Source organism: Oncorhynchus masou, chromosome 5 (genome assembly GCF_036934945.1).
Source record: "Oncorhynchus masou masou isolate Uvic2021 chromosome 5, UVic_Omas_1.1, whole genome shotgun sequence".
Taxonomy (NCBI): Eukaryota; Metazoa; Chordata; class Actinopteri; order Salmoniformes; family Salmonidae; genus Oncorhynchus; species Oncorhynchus masou.
In genome coordinates, this window is record NC_088216.1 from 9,923,369 (window position 1) to 9,931,546 (window position 8,178).

Here is an 8,178-nt window from a genome sequence, read left to right on the forward strand (position 1 = left end):
TGAAAAATCTGTTCATGGTAGGAGCCGAATGTTGACAGGAGATTTGGAATGTCTGAGTAGTTCTATCTGATGTCATAATACACCCCTCTGATAATCAAGGGATATTTGGAATGTCTGAGTAGTTCTATCTGATGTCATAATACACCCCTCTGATAATCAAGGGATATTTGGAATGTCTGAGTAGTTCTATCTGATGTCATAATACACCCCTCTGATAATCAAGGGATATTTGGAATGTCTGAGTAGTTCTATCTGATGTCATAATACACCCTCTGATAATCAAGGGATATTTGGAATGTCTGAGTAGTTCTATCTGATGTCATAATACACCCCTCTGATAGTGATACATTTGTTACTTACAGGATGTGCCTGTCCAACACTCTTCCCCACATCAAGGATGGTGTCACATGGTCACGCAGCTTTCTTCATTGAGGAGACACACTGGAAGCATCAGAAAGTCATCACAAATGGCTATTTCTAAACAAAGATAATAGACAAGTGGAAAGGGACAGGTTTCTTATTGGTTTCACATTACTACGCATAGTAACATTAACTTTGTGCTGTCGATGTATTGCTGTCACACCCGATTCTGTTTCACCTGTCTTTGTGGTTGTCTCCACCCCTCTCCAGGTGTTGCCCATTTTCCCTGTGTATTCATACCTGTGTTCTCTGTCTTTTGCCAGTTTGTTTTGTTTCGTCAAGTCTACCAGCGTTTTCCCTCTGCTCCTGTCTCTCGATTTTTCCTGTTTCCTAATTTCCCCGGCATTGACCATTCTGCCTGACCCTTGAGCCTGCCTGCCATCCTGCACCTTTGCCCCATCTATATGGATTACTGACCTCTGCCTGACCCTGAGCCTGCCTGCCGTCCTGTACCTTTGCCCCATCTATCTGGATTAATTTCGACACTGTCTGCACCTGGGTCGCTGTCTGCACCTGGGTCGCTGTCTGCACCTGGGTCGCTGTCTGCACCTGGGTCGCTGTCTGCACCTGGGTCTTACCTTTGATAATTTCAGAGAGTCTGAAACTCTGCTCCTAACAAGGAGATGAAGTACAGCTTCTGGAACTCTTCAGAACTTGTCTGATGTGCAGCGAAGACCCTCCAGGGCCGGAGATGAAGGCTGTAGGAATGAAGATCAGACAGTGAAGACACTCCGGGGACCGAGATGAAGGCTGTAGGAATGAAGATCAGACAGTGAAGACACTCCGGGGACCGAGATGAAGGCTGTAGGAATGAAGATCAGACAGTGAAGACACTCCGGGGACCGAGATGAAGGCTGTAGGAATGAAGATCAGACAGTGAAGACACTCCGGGGACCGAGATGAAGGCTGTAGGAATGAAGATCAGACAGTGAAGACACTCCGGGGACCGAGATGAAGGCTGTAGGAATGAAGATCAGACAGTGAAGACACTCCGGGGACCGAGATGAAGGCTGTAGGAATGAAGATCAGACAGTGAAGACACTCCGGGGACCGAGATGAAGGCTGTAGGAATGAAGATCAGACAGTGAAGACACTCCGGGGACCGAGATGAAGGCTGTAGGAATGAAGATCAGACAGTGAAGACACTCCGGGGACCGAGATGAAGGCTGTGGGAATGAAGATCAGACAGTGAAGACACTCCGGGGACCGAGATGAAGGCTGTGGGAATGAAGATCAGACAGTGAAGACACTCCGGGGACCGAGATGAAGGCTGTGGGAATGAAGATCAGACAGTGAAGACACTCCGGGGACCGAGATGAAGGCTGTAGGAATGAAGATCAGACAGTGAAGACACTCCGGGGACCGAGATGAAGGCTGTAGGAATGAAGATCAGACAGTGAAGACACTCCGGGGACCGAGATGAAGGCTGTAGGAATGAAGATCAGAAGTGAAGACACTCCGGGGACCGAGATGAAGGCAGGAATGAAGATCAGACAGTGAAGACACTCCGGGGACCGAGATGAAGGCTGTAGGAATGAAGATCAGACAGTGAAGACACTCCGGGGACCGAGATGAAGGCTGTAGGAATGAAAATCAGACAGTGAAGACACTCCGGGGACCGAGATGAAGGCTGTAGGAATGAAGATCAGACAGTGAAGACACTCCGGGGACCGAGATGAAGGCTGTAGGAATGAAGATCAGACAGTGAAGACACTCCGGGGACCGAGATGAAGGCTGTAGGAATGAAGATCAGACAGTGAAGACACTCCGGGGACCGAGATGAAGGCTGTAGGAATGAAGATCAGACAGTGAAGACACTCCGGGGACCGAGATGAAGGCTGTGGGAATGAAGATCAGACAGTGAAGACACTCCGGGGACCGAGATGAAGGCTGTAGGAATGAAGATCAGACAGTTTACCTGCGTCATTCCTTGATCATTCCTTGTGGTCCCGTAGCTCAGTTGGTAGAGTATGGTGCTTGTAAAACCAGGGTAGTGGGTTTGATTCCTGGGACCACCCATATGTAAAGTGTTTGCACACATGACTGCAAATCGTTTTGGATAAAAGTGTCTGCTAAATGGCAGATATATCCACTGATTCTACCAAACATTTGGAACACCTTCCTAATATGGAGTTGGACCCTCCCCTTTCCCCCTCAGAACAGCCTCAGTTCGTCGGGGCGGGGACTCTACAAGGTGTCGATAGCTTTCCACAGGATGCTGGCCCATTGTCTTCAGTGCTTCCCAATGATAAATGATGATGATGATGATGATAAAACAATGATCAAACTATAGTAAAGACAATCACGTCACCAAATAATAATGTGAGTATCATGTAGTGGTCTAAACCTATCGCTGTTATATTGAACAGTCATCCAATATGGTGTAGTAAAAATAAGGCCATATTCATGAAAAACAAAATGGTCCTGCCTCATCTTAAACAGCAGTGGCCACTACTTTTAGGTTGGTGGACCATTCTTGGTACACATGGGAAACTTAAGCTGAAAAACTGTAGCGTTGCAGTTCTTGACACAAACTGGTGCACCTGGCACCAACTACCATACCCTGTTCAAAAACACCTACACATTTTGTCTACCCCATTCACCCTCTGAATGGTACACATACACAATCCATGCCTCAATTATCTTGGGCCTTAAAATTCCTTATTTAACCTGACTCTCTCCCTTCATCTACACTGATTTGAAGTGGATTTAACTAGTGAAATCAATAAGGGATCATAGCTTTAGCCTGGATTCACCTGGTCAGTCTATGGTCATGGAAGGAGCAGGTGTTCTTAATGTTTTGTCTACCCAGTGTAAAGCACCACAGATATTCAAGTGCTATTTGCATGTGATGCATTTGCTCTGTTGTTTACAGTATGAGTTGTATCTTATAGAGCGTGGCTTTAAGGGAATAGTATGGTCACATCTAGATGAAAACGAATGTGAAAATAAACAGAGCAAATGTGTATTAAAACACTACCTATTCATAGATGTGTTTATTCATCATCCACATATTCATATTAAGCTTCTACGTCTGTGTACAGGACATTATTATTTGAAAGACGTAAGAGAAAATTATTATGACGTTCTTTCCTATACAATAAGTGCCGTAACTATTGTTTCCAAACTGCGTTACCCACTCCAGCCAGCAGATGGCGATCTGCGTCTTTCAGGTGATGCTTCTTGCGTGACGTATAATGGACTGGACGGGACGCTTCTTCAGGAACAACAACACGGCTTCTTTTTCAGCCACCTCGGTAGCTTGATCGCCAACATGAAAAGAATAGATTGACGCTTTACACCGTGTTTGTGAACATTAGCTAACCTGTGTTTTAAACGCATTTCTGTTGACTTATCATCTGATGACCTTTAACCTAATTTGCTTGTTCAATTCGCAAACTTGTTTAAGATTTATACTGAGCCTAGAACTAGGCTAGTCGCTAATGCTAACTAACTAGCTAACATCCCCGACCATGAGCTCACTAAAGTACTCCTCCCCTGCTAAAGAAGAGGTCTGCTGGACGGAGAAAGAAGCTCTGGGACTGAACATTGTCGTGGAAGAGGAGGCTGTTATAGTGAAAGAAGAGGAGGCTGTTATAGTGAAAGAAGAGGAGGCTGTTATAGTGAAAGAAGAGGAGGCTGTTATAGTGAAAGAAGAGGAGGCTGTTATAGTGAAAGAAGAGAGAGAACCTTTTAGAGAGGATGAGGATGCTATCTCAATAAAGGTGAAGGAGGAAGACGTTTTGGGAGTGAAAGAGGAGGATACAGAATATCAGATTAACACCAGTGAGTACTGTCTTAAACAAGGGCACAAACTGTTGTTGAACTAATGTGGGGTTTTTAAGGGGCATTCTACTGAAGTTCTACACTTTAATAAGTTTCGTTACATTGTTAAATGTTCAATCTGCAGTTGGTACATATATTTTGGGGACTTTTAAATGAGATGTATTGAATTCTCCATGTGGTCTACATTAAAGTTCCCCATCTAATACAAAAGTCTTTTAAAAATGCAATATTGGTGCATAATTTCTACTTAAAATATCGAAGGGATGCAAAAGCCACCCATTTTGTGGAACGACCCTTTTACATTTAAATCACAAACAATATTTTACAAAATCATGATGAAAGTGGCCATTTTTAGGCCCTTTTAGACATATTCATGCTTCTGGTAAGACTCTGTGATTGTAATAGTAGATCATATGTTTACCATCTGTTTGATGTTCTCATTCACACAGGAGAGAGACATGACTATGGTGGATCCTCTGCGGAGCCTCAACAACATCCTGATGCTGACGAGGCAGAGAAGAGTCTCTCCAGATCAGAACACCAGATGGTACAGCTTGGTCTGGTCTAGCATACAGCTTAGTCTGGTCTAGCATACAGCTTGGTCTGGTCTAGCATACAGCTTGGTCTGGTCTAGCATACAGCTTAGTCTGGTCTAGCATATAGCTTGCTCTATCGGGGTCTGGGTTTCTGTAAAGCACTTCATGACAACCGTTACATCAGCATCCATAATGATATGTGCCTGTGTCCCCTCTTTATGGTTACCAGGACAACGCTTGCCCTTCCTCCCTCCTGGAGTCCCCGTGTCGTACCTCTCCCGGTGGCACCTTACTGCTGGGTATGAAGAGGTTGTCTGTGCTGCTGGTGGACTGCAGGAAAACAACGGGGCTGAGTGGAACTGTGAGAGGAGGAGAAGAGAAGAAAGGATCAGATTTAGCTCATCAAAGTAAGTTTTGTTTAGTTTGAACAAATGAAATAGATCTGCCCACTGGTATCTGTTACCAGGACAACCAGCAGAGTACTGTTAGTTGACAGGAAGATAGACTGGTGGATATGGATGTTATGAATATCGTAACACTGAAAAAGGATTCTGCCAATGAAAAGAGAGATACCAATAGACCATATAAAACCTTGATGAAAGGTAGCTTTAGAGAGAAACCAATAGATCATATAAAACCTTGATGAAAGGTAGCTTTAGAGAGAAACCAATAGACCATATAAAACCTCTATGAAAGTTTCAAGATGATCCAATGTAAGGTTCATGTTTACCTAAAAACATAGCCGTTACATTGCCTGTCCCAGTCAACCCCCTATCTTTACAATACTCTAGAACTAAACTCCAGACACTTCAATGTGGTCTGTATTGCTTCATTAACATCTGATCTACAGAGCTTGTTAAAAATGGCAAATATATATTTTCATATAGAATAAAAAGAAACGCGAACCTATTTAGGCGAGGTGCTGAGTAGAAAACTTGAAAATAATGGAGAGCCGCACATCTTAGGAGCTCAGATGCAAAAATGTAATATCCAACATTTTGACAGCTGTCTTCATCAAGGTATATGCATTTTAAAACAAGTTCTGTAAGCCTTTTCTAAAAGCTATGAAATTTGATTGAATGAAAAGCATTATTGGGGGGGGGGGGGGGCGACTCCAACATATAGACCTTAACAGAACATGTCTTAATTTTGAAATTACTAACTTTATTGATGTCATGTGTGACTGACGCCAGTGTGCTGCTAACAGTTTAGTTTCCTCCATTGTTCCTGTTCCCATACTGGACTCAAACTAGTGATCCTCTACTTCTCATCACACTAAATAAATACAAATAAAAAATACCTTCATGAGGTTCTATAGTAGCAAGGATCTGACAACTCCGGAGGGCTTGATGGCTCAATCCACCAGAGGTATGGCTACAACATATACATTGTTTAAAGGCATCTCTGTTCAAGAGATCTGTAATGATGCATGTTGTGGTGATGAACCTTCATGAGGTTCTACTGACTGGACGTCACTACACATACGGTGAGTAGAGTGGGGACCTCTGAGCGATGATCCTGTCTTGACTTGACATCGGAGAGTATATGAGCTCTATGGTAGTTGACTCTATCCCGAAAGTGAAAGACTAACGAGTCATTGAAATATAATTTAAAATAGATTCTATGATATTCACCAGGTTACCTTTCACACATGGAAGACGGGAGTGGCTATGTCCCTTATATGGAAGTGGCGTGGTCTGCTATTGGCCGTTGCTCGATTGACGCTGTTTGACTGGATGCCCCTAGACTCCGCACCTAACGAGGCTTATAATATCATAGAACCGGGGTTATGTTAGGTAACCGTAAATTACATGTCCTACTTTGCTCATTTCTCTGTATAAAATGGCCCATAACTTTAACACTAGCAGAGATCCTGGAACTAATATACCCTTAAAGTATATTATGTTCAACTATTTAAAAATAAACAAACATTTGTTTTCAATATTCATGTAGTAAAAAAAAAAAACGTTTTGGACTTCCACACAATAATGAACACTGTCTTTGGCAGGAGGAAAACCAAACTTGGAGGAACCAGAGATGTCCAGACCAGCAAGACGACACCTCCGCTCCCAGATTGGAAAGAGTTTTACCAAGTTAGAAAGCCTGAAAAGACATAGCGGACACACACAGGAGCGAAGCCACACCATTGCTCCCAGTGTGGAAAGAGTTTCAAATTGTTACGAACCCTTAAAGGTCACGAGCGAATACACACGGGGAGAAGCCATACCATTGCACCCAGTGTGCAAAGCGTTTTACCCATTTAGGAAGCCTGAAAGCTCATGAGCGAATACACACAGGGGAGAAGCCTTACCGCTGCTCCCAGTGTGGAAAGAGTTTTACTCAGTTAGGAAACCTGAAAGCTCATGAGCGAGTACACACAGGTGAGAAACCTTACAAATGCTTAGACTGTGGGAAGATATATTACTCATTACAGTCACTTAAAAGTCATGAGAGAATCCACACAGGGGAGAAGCCTTACCACTGCTCCCAGTGCGCAAAGCATTTTACCCATTTACGATGCCTGAAAGTTCATGAGCGAATACACACAGGAGAGAAGCCTTACTGCTGCTCCCAGTGTGGAAAGCGTTTTACCCAGTTAGGAAACCTGAAAGCTCATGAGCGAATACACACCGGGAGAAGCCCTACCACTGCTCCCACTGTGGAAAGAGATTTAACCATTCAGGAAAGCTGAAAGAACACATGAAACTGCACACAGGTGAGAAGCCTTACAAATGCAAGTCCAATATGAATGTTCAATACACACAATAGGTTGATTGCTAGCCAGTTAGCTAGCTGCTACGTCTTTGTCCGCTCAGCTAGCTATCACCAAAGTCCAAATGGAGTCCAGGCCTGGTGGTGGCAGCAGTGCACTACAACCACTGTTTACCGGATTAACCACGTTTCCATCCAAAGTTTTTATTTGAGTCAAGTCATACCGTATACAAAAACTCAAGACAGATGTGATGGAAACAGGTTTTCAGAAGACTTGAGGTGGATTTCCCTCTAACTTTTTACCTGGGCTTTGCTCCTTTCATATTTATTTTGATCCTGACAAACTCCCCAGTCCCTGCCAGTGACAAGCATACCCATAACATGATGCTGCCACCACAATACTTATTGTGTGGTTAATATGTGGTCTATCTCCAGGTCATCAGACTTAAATAGTCCCCTCTAGCCGGCCTCTGCCCAGTACCCTGCCCTGAACTTTAGTCACTGTTACTAGCTGTCTACCACCCATTATTCCACCCTGTATTCTAGTCAAGGCTCATCCTATATAACTACTGCTGTTCACACCTTTCCTATTAAAATACAGTCCATAATGTCTATACACACCATCATATACATTGTAAACAAACTGTAGATTTATATTCCGGACTCTGACATTGCTCGGTCTACTATTTCTCAATATTTCTTCATCCATTTCTTAAAAGAAATT

The 8,178-nt window shown here is 43.5% G+C and overlaps 1 pseudogene; it reads left to right on the forward strand.

The window, feature by feature from the left end:
* The first annotated feature begins 5,043 nt into the window (after nucleotides 1-5,043).
* Nucleotides 5,044-7,434, forward strand: LOC135525850 (zinc finger protein 879-like; annotated as a pseudogene).
* The last annotated feature ends 744 nt before the right edge of the window (nucleotides 7,435-8,178 follow it).